At 37.1% G+C, this 19,589-nt stretch overlaps 1 protein-coding gene across 2 annotated transcripts in view; it reads right to left on the bottom strand.

The window, feature by feature from the left end:
• tafa5b (TAFA chemokine like family member 5b) overlaps positions 1-19,589 on the bottom strand; it is a 56,526-nt gene that overhangs the window by 22,437 nt on the left and 14,500 nt on the right. The gene's annotated exons all lie outside the window — the stretch shown is intronic.

The following is a 19,589-nucleotide window of genomic DNA, read 5'->3' as shown; positions in this document are numbered from 1 at the left end:
TATGAGTAATTATTATAATATTAATTGTAATATTTATTTGATTTATTTATTATTTACTGCTAATATTTATATTTACAATAGTCACGTTAATATATATCTCAAAATGTTTGGCCAAATAGTGCAACCCTATGAGCACAGCAAACCTGAAGCTCTTTTTCTTTTTCTTGTAAATCACATTTAAAATCCCACAATCATCACAGGGTTTTTTCCCCCCAATTTGTGCAGCCCTACTCAGATCCCTTCTTCAATGCAAGTTCATGGGGGGTTTTTTGTGCTCGGTCTATCATCTACTGGGTGAAATTTGCATGCCTGATCACTACGAAAAGTAATAGTACAGCTCTCCTCAGCATGCCGCATGAATTAATCTCATAATTACAGCACAAACGGTCAGGAACGACTGAAGTAGTGATGTTAAAAAATTGCAGTAATTTTCCCATCATTAAAAACGTTTTAGCCATAAAAAATATATATTATAGCCATTTTAACAGGCCAAAAAATAAGCACAAAAGAGAGAGAAACAGAATCATGGCGCAACGCAAGCCAGATCCAAACCAGCGTCTCCCATATAACAGCACACCACAACGCTCTGTATTTGGAAGTAGCCCACAGCTTTGACAGAATAAATGGATTTTTACGGTGCTGAGCTGTTAGTTTCCCTACTAATATTGTAGACTGAGGCATCACCCTTGTTAGCAGACTGATGGGAACCAAGTTCTGCTGAAGCTGCACACTGCAGCCATTGTTCAATGTTCCTCTATTATCCTGCACCTGCATAAACAGGAATCTATATACACGGCCTCATCAAGCCAGTGCAATATGTTGGATATGGACTTGCAACAGTGAATCATGTCCTAGCAGTGACGTGTCAGCGGAAAAAAGCTTGATGCATCAGGGTGGGCTGCAGATCTCCCACAAAGCCCACTGTAAGTCCAGACAGATGGCTAAGAAAGCAGCGTACAACCTCTTGAGAGATCGCTTATGTTAGATGATGATTAATTCAGCGACAGGATGCATCAACACCCCAACCCTCTTACAAAGCAATGTCTATGTATACAGTTAGGTTATCCTTTGCCAAGCTTTTAACAGGCAGTCTGTCACAATTGCCAGAATGGCTTTCACATTACCTGCGAGACAAAAAACACATACATCTAAACACTACCGCTGATAATAAAGAGTATGCATGCCATGGACAAGGTATCTCTTTGAGGAATCTGATTATTATTTTTTTATTATTATATTATATTAATTTACCACACATCCAGCAAGCAATTCCACATTATTTCTTTCAACCCTTAAATAAAATTAGTATTATTAATAATAATAATAATTAATATTACAAAAGTATAGATTAATAATAATAATTAAATAATGCAAAAAAAGGTTTACTAGCATGACAGGAACTGAGGGCAAAAATGTATAGTAATATGGTAATTTTTAATTAAATCTTAGTAGTAATAAAAAATAACAACTATCATTAATACTATTAATGTATAATAATAAAAATATAAAAATATCTAGAATAGAATAAGAATATAAGAACAATATTATTATAATATAAGATAAATATATATTTATCTTATTAATATAAATATATAAATAAAATAATAATATTTATTTGCCTTGAGGTAATGTAAGTAAAAACAAAATTTCACCAGAAACAGTTCAATTTTAGCTTTACACTACCATTTCTAGTGTCTACTGCTCTCTCTTAGTGTTACTGCAGCTGACTGGTACAGCATGGGTTTGATCCCCCAAAAAACGTATTAATAAAAAATAAAAAACACTGTTTAACTGTTTCATTGACAGCCTCTTTGCAACGCTTGAATAATAATAATGTGAAAGATGCACAAAATAATTTGCACTAAAATATGCTAAACTGTTAAGATCAACGAAAAATAATCAGGGATGTTGTTAAATGTACACTAATGTTCATAATCCACAGCCAGTAATGAAATAAAATAAGGTAATAAATAAAATAAGAAAAAAAGATTGTTACTTGACTGGGTTTGAGTTCTGCAAGTTGCAGTTCATATTAAAATAAGCCACAATAATGTTAAGATTACACTGAAATAATCAAGGATATTGTTAAAGGTATTGTTCCTTTAATAAAATAAAAACAATAAAATAATCAGAATAATTTCTCTTTCTTGACTGGGAAGGTTTGAGAAAGTTACAGTACGTTTCATATCACTTCAAGCAATTTTATCTGAAAAGATCCAAGAAAATGTGATTCCTTGTGATACGGCTGCAGATAGAGACAATCACGCTCACTACAGAAAGAAGCGTTCAATCAGAGAAGTGTGTCTGAGTATTGCAGTCATTAGTAGTATGTATTCTTAGGGCAACTGTGATCTAGTGTAGCTGTGAGTGACATATGAGGGTGTATGTCTGTAGCACATGATGGATTATAGCGTCTTCTTGACTAGATATGGCAGCCCGTGGAATTATTGGCGTGTAAAATTACCTGTGTGTCTGTATATGTATGCAGCTGAAGTTTGATCTACAGTGTGTGAAATGGTTCATCTGACCAAACATGCATGAGCTCCAACACAAACAATGATGGATGGTGTATCCACCGCCACAGACACAGTGTCAGTGCAGAGGTACTGAATGTAAAACCACATCCAGGCTGGATTGGTTTGGTTTGCATATCTGTTTCCAACACATAAATAAAAAAATACAGCCTGCTTCTTTTTTCACATTTATGAGCACAGCTGAAAATCCGCTTGCCCCGGGTGCTAGAGAAAAGAAGCCATCATTTTCAGAGGCTTTCCTCTCCTCTCTCAGCCCATCATCGATTCATCAGGATGCGAAGCCCATCACCTTTTATTACACCCAATATTTCAGTCTACATTTGAAAGAAACTGAGAAGAAAATATTGCAGGTTTGTCAGAACTGCCAAAATAAACAAAAGAATGTGAAGGAAAGTTCTCCAGACGACCCTTGTTGCAAGCTACTCTCGTTATAAAATACCAAGAGAACTTTCAATTCAATCTATTTTAGGCCAACTCAGTTGCTGGAGCGCTTTAGTGATTATTGGAACATTTTCAAGAAGTGATTTGATTTTTTCCCCTTTCTATCCGTTTTCCTCTTCTCCACACATCATTTTTCACTCTCTTGCTCTTGCTTCTCTTTTTCTGCTAAATCAAATATCAGCATACAAAAATCAGAAGGCATTGCTCTGGTGTCTGTTCTAATAGGTAAACGTCTGCTTTTTCTCTCTTCAAAGACTGAAGCTCTGAATAAAGTGGAATCGTTGATATGACAGGACAGATACTTCATGATTACATCATCATAGAATATGATGTGAGCGCAACTCACAGAAAATGAGAGCGGTGATGTGGGTGGAAACTCCTCATTATCAAAGTTGCTCTGAATTGAATAATGTATCCTTCAAAATAAACTCTCTGATTCTCGAGACGTGGGACAAAATGGGTTACGGAACTGAAAAAAACAGACATTTATGTACAGAGGAATCATTTTGGATTTCTTGCTTCCATTTTCACACAAATATGTGTTTTTCCTTGCTGTCAAAATAATGTGTCAGGCCATCTGTAGATAAAAAAAAGTAATGTGTGCTCTCATGTCAAATATTTATAAAAAATATTTGCAAATTTAGCTCAGTAGATATTCTAGTTCAGATAATGTAATGTAAATGTAATGACAACATTTTGCTACATTTGTGTTAAGAACCTTCTAGTGGTCATCTCTGACTAATATCTAATGGCAGGTTCAAATGTGAAACAGAATCAGTGCACTGCCTTTCCCTTTTTAAAAAAAAGTTATCTTCTCTTCCTGTCATGTCTTACAACACCCAGCCTCTCTCTCTTTCTCAACGGTGCCCTAGAGGTGAGCTCTACTCCAAAGCTGGAAGAAAAAAGCTTCACCATTCATTTCCAACTTCAGCCCCAAATAGGCCGTAATGACTGGGCTCTGATAGATCCCGGAGAGAGGCGTCCATAGAGCCATTCATGGAGGCTAATTAGCATGCCAGGAGCAAAGTCTGGTTCTGCAGTGACTGAATGCAGACTGTGGGCGGCCCTCCTTTAATCTCTCCTCACTTATTCATTCGGCCCTGCCATGGCTTTATGACCCTTTATGACCAAACCCAACACGGCCACTGTTTTCCGTAGCCTCCTATCCTCCGCCACCCTTTTTCCCCTCTATGTCCCGTGAGTCAGAGTAAACCATCATTCAGTGTGTTTACATGCATATTCTTTACCTGATTATGCATAAGCCAACAATGCGTTTGGTCTTGTAAACATGTTAATCTATTTTCCTTTATCAGAGTAAAGTCATAAACGCCTTCAGCATAAACTGGTTGACACCGTTAGATTTTTGCCCATTACCTCACCTGGCATGTGTACACCTTAACTTCCGTTTTGTTGACTTATTGTATGTAGTGTGTATATCTGGCTGTGTGGTTAAGCGCCCTTAGGGTCAGATTTACTAACAGCTTGCGTCAGCGCAAATCCTCTTTAGGAGTTAAAAAACTACTGTCAGGATTTACAAAAGACACGCAGTGAAAAATTAGCGCTGAAAAGATATTTTTGTGGCTGACCTTATTGCATAAGCATTTGTAGGAATTTCGCTTTCAAGCGCCAAATTTATGGGAGGAGAGTATTTATTTGAATCACGCAAGGTGATTTACTAATGTTTTCGCTTGTCAATGTACTGGTGTTTCCGCCATTATTTACCCCCCCAAAAAATCATGTCTTAAACCAGACGCAATCTGGAAGATTGCACTGGTCATTATGGAAAGGATCTGACTGCGTCTGTGTTCTTTAATTTGCGCGTCGTCAGAAGTCGCGCAGAACTTTTTCGCTGCCATCGGCGCTGTTTTGGAATTGTGCTCCGTGCTAATTTGCCCTGTTTAGTAAATCTGCCCCTTAAGGTGTGTCACATTAGCGATATTTCAGCAAAATTTTGTTGGCAAAAAGATCCATTATCAGTAGCATAGCAATGTATGAAGCACAGCTCACACAGAAGTCACTTTCTAGCTAAGCAGCTTTCTGTTGGTCAGTGCGGTGAATTTGCATGAGCAACCTTAACATAAGCAAAATCTTCATGGGGAACTTTTTGCCCTCATGCTAAACTCCCAAATTTGCTCCCTACTGAAATTACTGCATTTCACCAGCTATATTTCACAGAGCAACAGTAAATGTGACTGCACTTTTACTGCAGATTCCAGCGCATCCATATGCAAGCGAATGTTTGGTGTTCACTAAATGTGGCACTGTGCATTATGGCCAAACATCTCCACTTTGGTCTCATCTGTCCAAAGGACATTGTTCCAGAAGTCTTGTGGCTTGTTCAGATGCAACTTTGCAAACTTAAGCTGTGAAGAAGAAGTTTTCTTCTGACAACCCATACAAACATGCCATACTTGTTCAGTCTTTTTTTAAGTGTACTGCTATTACCCTGCTAAGCCTGTTGAGTCGATCTGGAGGGAGTACTGCCAGGCGGAGTGGGCCTATCTGCGTATCAAGAAACAACACACTGTCCGCTTTGGTTCTCCCTCATGTTTCCAGCTCCGCTGGGACTGGATCCTATGGTGCAGACATGCCCGAGGCTGCGTCTGTAAGCCTTTCCCTGTTCGCTTTGCTTCCGGTAGTTCTGAAGATTCCGCCAGGACAAGTCCGTCTATTGTTAGTAGCCCCATTCTGGCCATCCCGAGTATGGTTCTATGACCTGGTGTCCCTTCTCGGCAGCTCTCCATGGCAGATTCTGGAGGGACCTTCTGTCTCAGCCAGAGGGCTCAACCCTTTAACTGCCACATGGGGTTGTGGAATCCAACTGTCTGGTCTCTCAACTGAGATTGTTGAGACCATACTTCACCCTAGAGCTCCCTCAACACGGAAACTATATGCCTTGAAGTGGAAAGTTTTCACTTTATGGAGCGGAAATTGCCAGATGGAACCAGTTTACAGCTGGTTTGTACTGTTCTGGAGCTCCTGCAGGATTAGTTCTCTGCAGGGTTATCGCCCTCCACTCTGAAGGATACGTGTCGTCCATAGCTGCTTACCATGCACCTTTGGGTGGGGAATCATTAGGGAGAAATCCATAGATGTCGTATTTCTGCCGCTTTGCACTTGGTATGGTGAAAGCCTTTTTACACCCTAGACCAGGGTGTGTCCCCACTAATGTGGCACAATCTATAGTTTTTCAGGTCTTTTGTCCTCCCCCCTTTCGGAAGTAACAAAATTTGTTATACCCAGTTATTGGGTATTGGATGTTTACGTTCACAGAGCTGCCCTGTGGCATAAGACTGATCAATTGTTTGTGTGTTTTGGGTCGCCTAGAAAAGGGACCCCAGCATCCAAGCAAAGAATGAGCAAGTGGATAGTCAAGGCTATCCGTTCACCTATGGCTGTCAGAGCTCATGAATAGGAGTATGGTGGCTTCAAAAACCATATTGTCAGGGGTATCCCTACAATATGTGTGTGATGCCAGGTGCTTATGTCTTGACAGGCACTTGTCAGTACAACGGAGCGGGTATTATCATTCCCATAGCGTTGCTGTCTATGACAGCACAAGTTCACTTAAAGGGTTAGTTCTGTCAGTATTTACTCACCCCTCATGTTGTTCCAACCCCGTAAGACATTCGTTCATCTTCGGAACACGAATTAAGATATTTTTGATTAAATCTGAGAGCTGGATCATTCCTCCATAGGCTTCTAAGAGATTGAAACTTGCCAGCCCCAAAAAGTCATTAAAGACATTGTTAAAATAGTCCAAGTGGCTACAGTGGCTCAATCGTAAGTTTATCAAACGACGAGAATACTTTTTGTGTGCAAAAACAAACAAAAATAACAACTTTGTTTCAACTATTAATTTCCTTCTCTCTAGGCCTCGAGTAAGTTCACTAGTGTAACAGCGTAAGCTTCTGTTGTTGTACGTCACACGCATCACCCACATGACCAGCGTCGGCCAATAGTGAGCTTACGTGTGACGTAGCTCTATGCAATCACACTACGTTAACTGACTAGAGGCCAACAGAGAAGGAAATGAATAGTTGAAATAAAGTCGCTATTTTTGTTTGTTTTTGCGCACAAAAAGTATTCTCATCGCTTGATAAACTTAAGATTGTGCCACAGTAGTGACTTCGACTATTTTAACGATGTCTTTAATGACTTTTCGGGGCTGGCAAGTTTCTATCCCTGAAGAAGCCTATGGAGGAGTGATCCAGCTCTCAGATTTAATTCGTGTTCCGAAGATGAACAAAGGTCTTACGGGGTTGGAACAACATGAGGGTGAGTAAATACTGAGAGAATTTTAAAAGGGATCGTCTCAGGTTAAGAAAGTTGGTTGACCATGGTTCCCTGAAAAGGGAACGAGATGCTGCATTGCCCTGCCATATTTCCTGCATGCCTATGATCGACTGAAGCTGCCATTGTTTGGTCAGGGCGCTATTTATATAGAGCTTTCTGGTCATGATGGCTTCAAGACCCGATCAAATAGAAACGTTCAAACGTTGCAATCTCCAATGCAGAATATTGTACCCTTTACTGTCGTAACTTGAATTTTTTGTGAGTTACCAGTAAATTGGTGTGCTTGCTAACGTGCTCATTATAGTGTACGACCATTGAGATAATTCAGAGGAAAACACAATTAAACACACCGAATGTGAGACGGGTTCACTCAAGGATGAGCCATTATGACATCATTAACACGGCAAGAATACAAGTCAACACTTTGCTAATGGTCACGAAGCCACACCGCTCCGATAAGCTTCAGATTTGCTCGCATTGTTCTAAAACGCCTCTAAGTGCTGCAGCTTAGCAGTGTTAAGCGCCGCAACTTGTGATAGATGATACGCCCTCCCTGTCTGTTTAAATAGCCCCGCTGACAGTGAAATGTCTGATTCATCTTCAACCTCTCCTCTCTCTCCCCAGGATCTCCTGTATACTCTAGTGCATGCGTTTTAGGGATGAAAGAGCTGCCAACCATGCATCGCGGAGATGGAGACTTGCTGGCTGCGCTGATCTGAAATTCAAAAGCTATCCTTTACAGGCTGTCAGAAAAGTGATGGAGTGAAAAGGGAGTCTATCATCAGGGGACCGATGCTGGACTCCACCAGCGCACCACACGATGCTATCAGCCTTCATTCTCATGCCAAGATCGTTCAGTTCAATTCTATAACCGAACACTTTATGCAGCAGTTATTGCCTTGCAATGCAAGTCAATTGGCCTCATTTAACTGTAAGATGTTTTCATTAAGAAACACCACCAGTAACAAAAGCATATGAATAATATAATGTTCTGCTATGGTAGTTTTGATAAGACAATTAGGATATTTGATATAGACATCCAGTGTCATATTCTGAGTTGGAGTTTAGCACAGGATCACATGAAGTCAAATTCAAGACAAAAACCAGAAAGGTCATATATGAGACAACACAAAGTCTTTAATGATTTGAAACCATGACTTTTTAACTATAAAAAAAAATATATATATATATATATATATAAAAGAAAAATAAAAGATATTGCACATTTTGAAAACAAGCTTCAAAAATGTCCTTTAATATAATTTTATTTATAAAATAATTATACAATAAAAGTACATGAATGTATTTTATTTTCTAAAATAAATGTTTTTATAAAATAAATGTATTTTACAAATAAAAAAATAAATGTATTTATTTTTAAAGATTAAAAAAATATTTTAGTTTAAAAATAACTACAATATTATTTATTTTAAAAAAAATTAAACTATAAAATCAATACATTTATAAAATACTGTTATTTTATAAAAATAAAATAAAAATGATATTTCATTTTATTTTATTTAAACTATTCCCAGCTCAAACAGTACATGCCAAAGCAATGTGTAAGTCTTGGGTTTTTATTCTTAGGGAAGAAATAAAAGTGACAGCCAAATGCATAAATGTAAACTTAAAATGTTGAATGCTAGTCAATGTTACCAAATTGGATTCCATCTCCTAGAGACTGTGGCAAGCCTGAGACCATTAAAAAAGACCACAGGAAGTCAAATTTAAGACAAAAAAAGAAAGGTCATCTATAAGGCAACACATACCAGTCTGTAATGATTAGAGTAAAAAAATATATATAAATGTATATAATATAATACAAATATAATGCAATTCCATTATTTTAATAAACAATTGGCCAGAATTTTGGTTGTGAATTGAGAGAGATAAAAGACAAGCTACAACAAATGTCCATTTATTTATTTCATTGATAAAATAACTACAAAATTTAATTTAATTAATGTATTTTATTTTGTAAAATAACCATGTTTTATAAAATCAAGATAAATGTATTTATTGGAAGACATTTTTTGTTTTTACATTTAGTATTAATTGTATTCAAACTATTCTCATAGGTGTATAAATTGTATAAAGTGACTTTCAAATGCATGAATGTACTGTAAAAATGTTGCATATGTCTTCCAATCTGATTCCATCTTATTAGAAACTGTTGCAAGCCAAATACCATAAAAACATTGAGTACATTTTTTATTTTGAGTAGACAGAATTATTGCAACCTGAAATTGAGGACTTTACATCCTGTATCATGTATTTTAGGTCAACATTTTTTATGAAAAGCCCTACTATTCAGCCAGTTTCAATACATCATAATTTCAACTGTCAATAACATGCTTAAGAGCTAAGGATACTTTATCTAGGCAGTATATATTCCTTCCTGTCACCCTATGCACCTATTATCCTTGTCTAGATTGGAGCAGTAGTCAGAGGGAGGGCTGGCGGGGGGCGAGGGAGTCGGTAATGACAGTCAGACTGAGATTGGACCTGAAGCCAGGTCAGTCTGGCTGGCCTCTGGGCTCAGCAGGAAGCCAAATCTTTGATTCCACAGTCAAATCATTCCAAAAAGCCCCTGCAAAGTGTGACTGCAAGACGTCTGCTTGTGCGGACTCCTGGGGAGTGTTTTAAATGAATTTATTTAGAATACTTAAAACATACGCAAAACACTTTGTTAAGACACGCAAGTCTTCCAAAGCCCTCAGTGTTCCACTTTGTTAATCACTCCATGGTTTTAGTCTGGCATCCATCCTCTTTCAAGCTATTTCCATCAATTAGCAACTGGTGGGAGAGTTCAGGTGGCCACAGTAATGGTAATCTTTGTAGCCAACTGTTCATTTGAAATGCTTTAGCTGTGTATTGTTTTTTTGAGTAATTCTTTCAGTTCGCTGTCATTGTCATCATGGCCTGAACTCATTGGTCAGAGGAGATTTTGTCTGAACTGAACAGCCAATGGCATCAAAACTGCCGTTTTCTTTTTTTCTTCTTCTTTTTTGTGATATAAACACTCGTATAAGAAAAGGTTCTATATAGAAACTAAAAAGGTTCTGTCAGGCCCTTCATTTATTATAGTCGTGGTCAGAATATGAATTAATATGAACAAAAAAGGCTGTGAAAATAAATCTGCATTGTTTATTCTTTTGATCTTTCATTCAAAAAAATCACAAAAATCTAACCTTTTATTGAAGTAAATCTATTGAGTGTGAGGGGAAAATCACATCATGAAATAAATAATTTTTCTCTAATACATGTTGGCCACAATTATTGGTACCTCTAGAAATTTTTGTGAGTAAAAATATATCTGAAGTATATTCCCCTTCATATTCACAATTTTTCAGCACACCAGAGTGACAAGGAACATGACATTTTCCAGCCATTTCTCAGGAGTGTAAATATGAAGAAACACATAGGCCAAATTCCCTTACCCTTACGAAAAAGAAGTTTATTCAAGTGTTCTATTAGTATACTTCTTTTAAACTAAAAATAAGAAAGAATACTTTCAGCCTACATTTTATTCGTTCGGGTCACATGACGTCACTGTAGCTTAGCGCCGCCATCTTTACGACCGACGGTCTCAGTAATGCCTGCAATATGTTGTGCAGTCGGCTGCAACAACAGCCGAAAGAGGAACCCCGAACTGGTATTTTACTCTATACCAAAGGAAAGGATAGAAGAAAGAAGTGGTTAGCTGTCATTCGTAGAGATCATTGGACACCCACGTCAATATTGTATCATGTCTTTCTGTGCGCACACACCCGACCCGAAGCGTGCAGCCATAGACCCCTATCCAGCGAGCGAGTAATTAATTGAGCTCTGTTTCGTGTCTGAATGGACAAATACACACAACATTATGTTTAAATGTCTGTTTTGGAGAGTATTCACGTAAAATATTTCGGTTATGTCTTAAACAGAGTTGTCATCCAGTCTCTTTGGTAGAGAGAGAGACGAGGAAAACAAACAAGCATGCAAATTGAAATTATCGCGGCCGGAAAAATTATCGAGCCGTGAGCCCTAACAGCTGGCAAGCTTACCAGCTGTTAGCCACTTAGCTAGCTAACAACTCGCTACTTAGTCAGAGCAAACTACCACCAAAATCATACATTTGAATTTTTTTTTATAATACCAACATTTCTCATGATTAACACTATAAATCCTTGGTGGCCAGGTACCGCACTTTTACATCTTTTACCCATCCAGCCACAGCATATTGATATGCATCGGTACTCTTGAAAGCCTTCAAGCGATCCCCACTGTATGGGGAGGTGATATGCACAAGATATATATCATACCTGCAAACTAGTTGCTTTTTGGCGAAAATCGCCATTTTGAATGGGAAAATGTCATCCACGTGAATCATGTAGATCCGAAGAGTTTTTATTTGGGGGGGGGTTGTCTGGCATTGGCTGGCGTTGGCTGGCGTTGGCGTTTTCAGTAAATGCGTTTACTGAAAAATGACGTGGTTCACGTGGCGGAACCACGATTATTCATTTCCCATAAACGTGAGTTTCCAAAAAGCAACTGCGGTCTTCTTCACAAACATCTTTGGTACATCACACGAGTCATTTGGCCAATCACAGTCAAGATAACGGCAGCGTCGTCTTTGATAAGCCCCTGGCTCCAGCTTTCCCATGGATTGAGAAATTCTCTGGTGCTACTTTGGACAGACATTAGTTTTGAGTTAAGTGTTGTTATCTGCCAACAATATAATTGTTTTCTCTAACTTTGTTGTTAGTTAACATTTTTAACATTAACTTTATAATGGAAAGTAAGCTTGTCGGCTAGTCAGCTAACGTAAGATCAGCAAATTGTGTTGTTAGCCTAATGTTACAATGTTAGTTCAATGTGAAGGATTTTGCATTACAGTATATACCTCCACTGCATTACAGTGTTAATTTCGTTGACAAATAATTTTCGTCATTATTTTCATCAAAGACATTTTTCACAGACGAAAATGAGACGATAACTAAATTATAAAAACTAGTTTTGAATTGCAAAAACTATGACGAAAATCTATTGACATTTTCGTCAACGAATAAAAACTAGACAGTGATAGTGACGAAACTAGATAGTGACGATTTTGGAAGCGATCCTGTCAGAAGTGATGTCCTGCGTTTGTGTGGTAGATGCGCACATTTGTACTGTAACGTGCTGATCTACCCAGCAGGAAACGAGTTGGTCTCATCTTTGAATCTGAATTGAGCTCTGTTTCGTTTCCGACAAATGCACACACAACATTATGTCTAACTTTAAATGTCCGTTTTGGAGAGTATTCACGTAAAATATGTCGGCTTTGTCTTAAACAGTTGTGAGTGTATCGGATGTGCATCAGATTCAGTGCAATTCTGGATCCGCATGTCATTGGAAATTATCCTATGTCTTAAAGTGACAGTGGGTAATAGCGTGTCCTATTAATCAAGCAACAAAAGGAAAAGAGAAAGGGGGGGTATAAAATGTGTCAGATAATAATGGACAAAGGAAAACTGGGGGTAACAAATAAGGATCGGAGCCTAAAATAAAACATTTCTCCAGGTATCTCTGTCTCTCTCTCTCATTCAAATGGGCAGTTTGGGCGGCCATACTGGGCGAGATCGGTCGTAAATATGGCGGCGTTCTATTTGGTAGTTGGTATCTATGAATATACTTCTCACAAATATACTTTATGTACTTCTCAGAAATATACTTTATGTACTTCTCAGAAATGTACTTAAAATATGAATTTTTGTGTAGGCTAGTCCACTGGTAGTGTACATAGGAATTTACTTTAATTCTACCAGCTATCCATGTTTTCACTGTTATACGGTAGGGGCTGCTATGAAACATCTTCTAGTACAGAATCTCCAGATCTAAACACAGGAGAAGAAGAAGCTGAAACAAGTGATAGAAGATTGCTCACGCAAATGTAAAATAACGTGATCATCAAACATTAAACAGCGTGTAAATCAAAACTGCTTAATGTTACCAAATGAAATGTCGAATCCATGAAGAGAAAACGACTGTGAATCTTTGGGGGTGTTGGACTCGACATACTCGTTCTGAATCTGATCAAGGCATAGTCTTTGACAAAAATGTGATATGCCTGAAGCGAATAAAATGTTTTTAAAATTAGTTAAAGTACAGTTAAAGGTATATTTCAAGTAGGCCTATAAAAAATTATATCTAAATTTGAACATAGTAGTATACTGAAAGTGCAAAAATAATATCTAAATACGGTAGTAAACTATAAGTATAATGTTGTTCACTTAAAGAAAACTACTAGTATACTTATAAGTTCAATTGTAGTACAGATGCATTACAAATGAGTACCTAGTTGTGTACTTAAAGTTTACTGTTACACTTATAGTTCACTTAAACGTATACTTTTATATATTAAAAGTGGGCCAATTTAGTCCCAAGCAGTATTGAAATAGTGCACTTAAGCCCCACACAGCGCGTTGATCCCGGGAAATTGCCTTCTGTGTGAACGCAAACACGACCCGGGATTGATGCCGGGATCGATGCTGGGTTGGCCACCTAGTAACATTGCCGTGTTCAGTCCCGGAACGCACGCTGTGTGAACAAAAGCCGTAATCAATGCCGTGTCGTAATGATGGCGCTGAAGCCGGGATCGATCGCCAGCATGAAACGGTACGTAATGCGCTAGTTTATGATCGAATCAAGCGAAATAAATGGTACTTAAGTATACTCCACAAAATGTACTTGAAGTATACTTCTTTTGCGTAAGGGTAAGCATCCATTACAATGTGTAAAATCAGAGAATATAGTTCTGATGTGCATCAAAAGATTTTTGAGCTTCACAAAATAGAAAGTGTCCACCACCATGGCAATAAAAAAGTTCCAATCAACAGAAAAGGTTGTGAATCTGCCAGGAAGAGGACGTGTGTCTATATTGTCTTAATGCACGGCGAGGAGGAGAGTTCAAGTCACCAAAGACTCTCCAAGGATCCCAGATGGAGAATTGCAGAGATTAGTTGAGTCTTGGGGTCAGAAAGCCTCAACAAATATATCAAACATCACCTAAATCAACACAAGTTGTTTTGGAGGGTTTCAAGAATCCTCCTTGCTCATCCAAAAACAAACTCCAGCATCAGTTTTCAGACGCGACTGGAACTTCAAAAGGAACCTGGTTCTATGGTTAGGTGACACTAAAAAAAACCTTTTTGGCAGCAAACACATCTAGATAGATTTGGTGCACACAGGGTACCCCAAAAAAGTACCCCATGTGTACGATTAAATTTACAGCTGGGTATTTAGTGTTTTGGGCCTATTTTTCTTCTGGAGGTCCTAGACATCGTGTTCAGATAAATGACATCATGGATTCTATCAAATACCAACAGATAAAAAATAAAAAACCTGACGGCCTCTGCTAGAAATCTTATAATGGGCCATCAACACAAAAATGGGTCACTGAGCACAAAATTAAGGTTCTGCCGTCCCAGTCCCCTGGCCTGAATCCTATAGAAAACTGAAGAGGAGAGCGTATCAACATGGACCTGGGAATTTGAAGGACCTGGAGGGATTCTGTATGGAGGAATGGTGTCTGATATCTTGTTCTCCAAATTCATAAGGCATTAAAGAATTGTAAGGAAGTTGCAAAAAGGGTGCAAAAAGGGTGTGGAGTGTATCAGTGTATCAGTACAAGTGTACGGCATTACATCCAAAACACCAAATGAGACCAAAATGGAGCCTCAATAAAAAATTAATTTTAAAAAAGAATACATTTTTATGAGCTTTAATAGCTTAAAATAGCTAGCAGTCGCAAACAGTTTTCTGAGTTAAACAGAATATTTAAAAGAAAAAAAAGTAAGGATTAATTTTATCATCCTAAAGGAAAAGTGGGTTTATACTACATTACTGTTAACCGGCATGAAATTGTGCTATTAGCAAGATTTTTAAAAAGTGGCATCAGCTAAAAAGGAAAGGGTTTATTTAATTCATTTTACCTGCCATTGAATTGACCCTTCGCAAGGAGTTTGATTGACAGGCCATCTGACTAATCATAATCCGCTATCCGCCATTTTTGTCCGACAAGGAAGTCAGGAGTGGTGATCGACCGATGTAACGGTTTCACCGATATTCTTCGTGATATTTAAGCATTTTCCCATAATCGGGTATCGGTTTTGTAATATCGGATTTGCCGATAAACGGCGCCATCTTGTGGTTGTTTTGAGAATTCCGCCATTGCCTATAGTTAACATTGTTGCTGCTGATGCTTATAAATTATATGTATAATTTTGATATAAATTATATAATGTAATAATATAAATGTTTTTATTGTAATTTTATTTATTTACCATTTATGAAAACAAACGAAGCAGGCTTACAGAGCAGAATGCTGAAAGACTCTGTTTTCTACACTACAACCTAGTTCTGCTTAACTGGGAGTATTAAGTTACACTACAAAAATAGCTACTAAAATTCATGTAATTTAGATTTTTTCCCCCAGTATGTTAGAATAATTGTTGTGCTTTATTTTTTACCTCATCAAAGCTTTTATTTTTAAACAAAGTCACTTTATTTTTTGGACTCAGACCCCTCTATTTATTTGTGTATAAATATAAAGTTTTATATTTACATATTATATAGGAGGGATATTATATATTATATAGGAGGGAGTGATTATATTATATATTATTATATTATATAGGAGGGCGTGATTGTTATAAATAAATGGTTTGTTCAGTTCATTTGTGTGGTAATAATTGTGTCAAAAACAGAAGTATAACAGTAAATAAATATCGGTTCTGCATATCGGTTATCGGGCACATAAACATGCAAATAATCGGTATCGTATCGGTTATAAAAAATCAATATCGGTCGATCACTAGTCAGGAGAGTTAGTAGATTAACGTTGGAGGATTTTAACTTAAAAAACTAAGTGTACTGACGTCTTTCCGCGGTTAAAATAACATTCCTTCTTGTTCATTCATGTTTATTTGATGCTATAAATTAACTAGAAGGAAGAGATGATCAGTTCACGAGCAGCTTTAACTGAGGCTCTACAGCGATCTGTCACGTCACATTAAAGAGCCACAAAACGGTATTTATTTTTTAAATTTCTTTAAAAAATGACCAAATTTGAAAGTTGTTACTTTGTTTCATATCAAAAGTAACCTGGTTTGTCCTGTCTGTCAGCGCGTTGTCAGTGTCCAGTCTGCTCCGCAATGTATTTTTCACTGTGTGAGAACATGGTGTGTGGCGTGAGAGCGGCGTGGCTTGTCGGACATAGCGACAGTAACTAAAGGGGGCGGGTCTTTGCGAACGGTCAATTGTGCAAACTATTAGCAACATTTTTTAAAAAAGTGGCATCAGCTAAAAAGGAAAGTTTATGTGGTGAAGCAAGTTATTTGTAATGAAAGATAAAAAAAAATTTCTTAACATGCACTGTTAAATTATTCACAATAACACCAGAAAAATGTATTAGGAAAGTAAATATGGTCAATTTCTATTTCGTCTTGATTTTTATTTGTTCTTTATAACAATAACTGTCGATTAAATCCTATTTTTAAAGTCATTGGATAATCCATTCTAAATTGAGCATGAACAAAACTGGCCTACAGAAATAAATAGAGAAATGTCGGAAAATGTGAACTAAGGTCCAAGGTTGATGCATTATAATATCAAACACCCAACAATGCACTAAGTCTCGGTATGTAGGAAATGAAAAGTGTTTGGGCAGATGCCTCCTGTGGTTCTCTCTATCACTATGCTGGAGGTCACTGCTCTATTCCTTGACACTTTGTGAGAAGCAAACCCATGCATTCTCCAATTATTTTCTTAAAAGCCCAGTTACTGTGGCAACCAGGCCAACATGTTTTGTTTGCCATGGCGGCAGGCCAACTCAAACCTTTAAGCTGTTCAAAGCTAGCTCACACATAATAGGTGACTGCTCTTATGGGTTGAACCTTACACCTACTGATATCGCACACAGAAAGAACTCTGAACTTAATGATAGCATTGGTTCCCTTAGAAGTCCATTGATTGGTTAAAACTATAGACATCTGCAAGGGTTGTCGATTAAAATGCAATTCCAACTTGCATTATGTTATATTTAAAGATCTGTATTAAGAAAGTTCTTGAATATTGAAAACTAATCGTCTGTTCTCTGAGCTAAAAGACATTGGTCATGAACATGTCTGAACTAGACATGTCACAGTGTTCCTTATACTGAGACCCTTATGCAACATAGATCAATTTTATGAGGCAGAATTTTCTCGCTTTTTCTTTCCAGAGCGTATAGAAGACAAAAGATGTCAGACTGAGTTCTAGGGTGTCACATCATCACCTCTACCTATCTATCTATCTATCTATCTATCTATCTATCTATCCCCTTAATGACACAAGTGGTTACACAATGCTGGTCTGCTCAAGGATTGTCAGATTGAGAATATAGGCAGATGCGTCTTTTTTTTAGGTTTCTTCACAATGCGTTTCACAATCCACAATATGCTATCCACACGATCATTTATAATAACAATTAATTGTAAATCAAATTGTAAAACCGAATAGTTTTGATATCAGCATGCATCAGATGTCTCCAAACAAGGTTACATGATTGTTGTTCAGTTGCAAAGAAAGTCAGTAAATGTCATTGATATTAATATGGCATTTCCTTAAGTAAATAAATGGAGTAGCAATTCAAACAGATGGTCCTTGGTTTGGCCTTAAGCTATTTAAGTGCACATGTACATGAAAGGTCGTGCGAAAAAGTTTTTCTTATCAATTCTGGCGCCAGATGAATGCAGAGTATCACTGATGCCTGTACATGGCAGAACATATGCATGCAATATGTGTGTCATACACATAAGAAATAAATGTATGTGTATGATTGTGATTACAAGTGCAAAAAGGAAATACATTATATTCTTTAAAAAAAACAGGTAAAAATGACTCTTGTACTGTATAACTTACTGTACTGACTTATTGATATAAGCGGTTTGTTATGGGGTTGTCACGATACCATAAAAATATCTACCAATACCTAGAAATATCAAGATACCAAGCAGTATTTTGTAGTTAATTCATAATTCAAATCTACAAAATGGACCAAATTTTCATAAATACATAGATGTAAATGAAAACTAATAGATTAAATTTTCATGTGAGTACTTTATTATTTTGAATTAACTGGCTTTGTTACTTGTAGTGTAAACAAAATCCATATTAGCACTGCAATAGTGGCACAGAAGCTGCATCTGAAGTGACGTTTAGATGTATTTACACTGACAGTTTAATTCTGCTCAGAGGTGGTATCAATGCATTTACACTGCAGTTACAATTGAGATTATTAATTAGCAATGTTATGAGACTAATATTTCAAAAATAAAATTCTGAATATAGAAATATTTTTTTTTGAAAAACATCAAATAACGGGCCTTCTTTAAAATGCGAAACTAAAACCGCCAGTAGGTGGCGGCAAATCTTAATGATTGAGTCACTGAATCATTTATTCAAACAATTCGTTCAAAACGGCTGACATTCATTCATGAACGAAGCAAGTGACTGTCTTTATGAACAACTCATTGAATCATTGACACGGCTGAATCATTCAAAAACACGGATTCATTCAGAAACTAAACATGTGAATAAGAATGTGTGTTTCTTAGAGAAGTACAACAGTTCTGCTTTGTTTAGAATAACTATTTTCATTGGAAAAAATGTTGTCTAAACTGTCATTTAATAATAACTTCTTGTTTATTGAACTGTTGTATAAAATCAGTCACATTTGCAATCGTGCTGATATTCGGAAAAACAACACTCTTGCTCGTGTCATATTGCTTAACTACGTTTAGACTATCATGTTGTAGCCTTAATGGGCTATAAAGCAAGTCACATTTTAATTAGGATTGAAATGATTGATAAGAAATGAGTCCAAATGCCACTGTTGATGAATTGAATTCCATTCATCATCACAAAGATGATTCTAGAAACAAACCACCTGTTACAGAAGTGGTCAAATGAGCACGAATTGAGAGAATAAATTCTTATATAGAGATATTATGATGTTGAAAAGAGATGTTTGAGCTGCTAATTTAAAAATTATTTTCATACCCTTTCATCTGATAAAGCGCAGGGCAATCAATGACATGCAACGTTTCATTGCAAAATGAGCTGGAACAGTTGAAGCACTTTTGAAGGATAACACTCAATAAGGTGCAAATTCTACACAGCATTTACTGCACAGAGGACAGCAGAAAGGCAATGGCACTCAAAAAGACTCTCTTGTAATGTTTTTGCAGCCAAATGAAAGTGTTCAAATGAACGTTTCGAATAGTTTTACTGCCGCAAATACAACATTACTTATGT

Source organism: Siphateles boraxobius, unplaced genomic scaffold, assembly GCF_051911475.1.
Source record: "Siphateles boraxobius isolate OS27281-9 unplaced genomic scaffold, OSU_SipBor_1 65, whole genome shotgun sequence".
NCBI lineage: Eukaryota > Metazoa > Chordata > Actinopteri > Cypriniformes > Leuciscidae > Siphateles > Siphateles boraxobius.
Note: the sequence above shows the minus strand (reverse complement) of the source record. Positions and strands in the feature narration are given on the sequence as shown.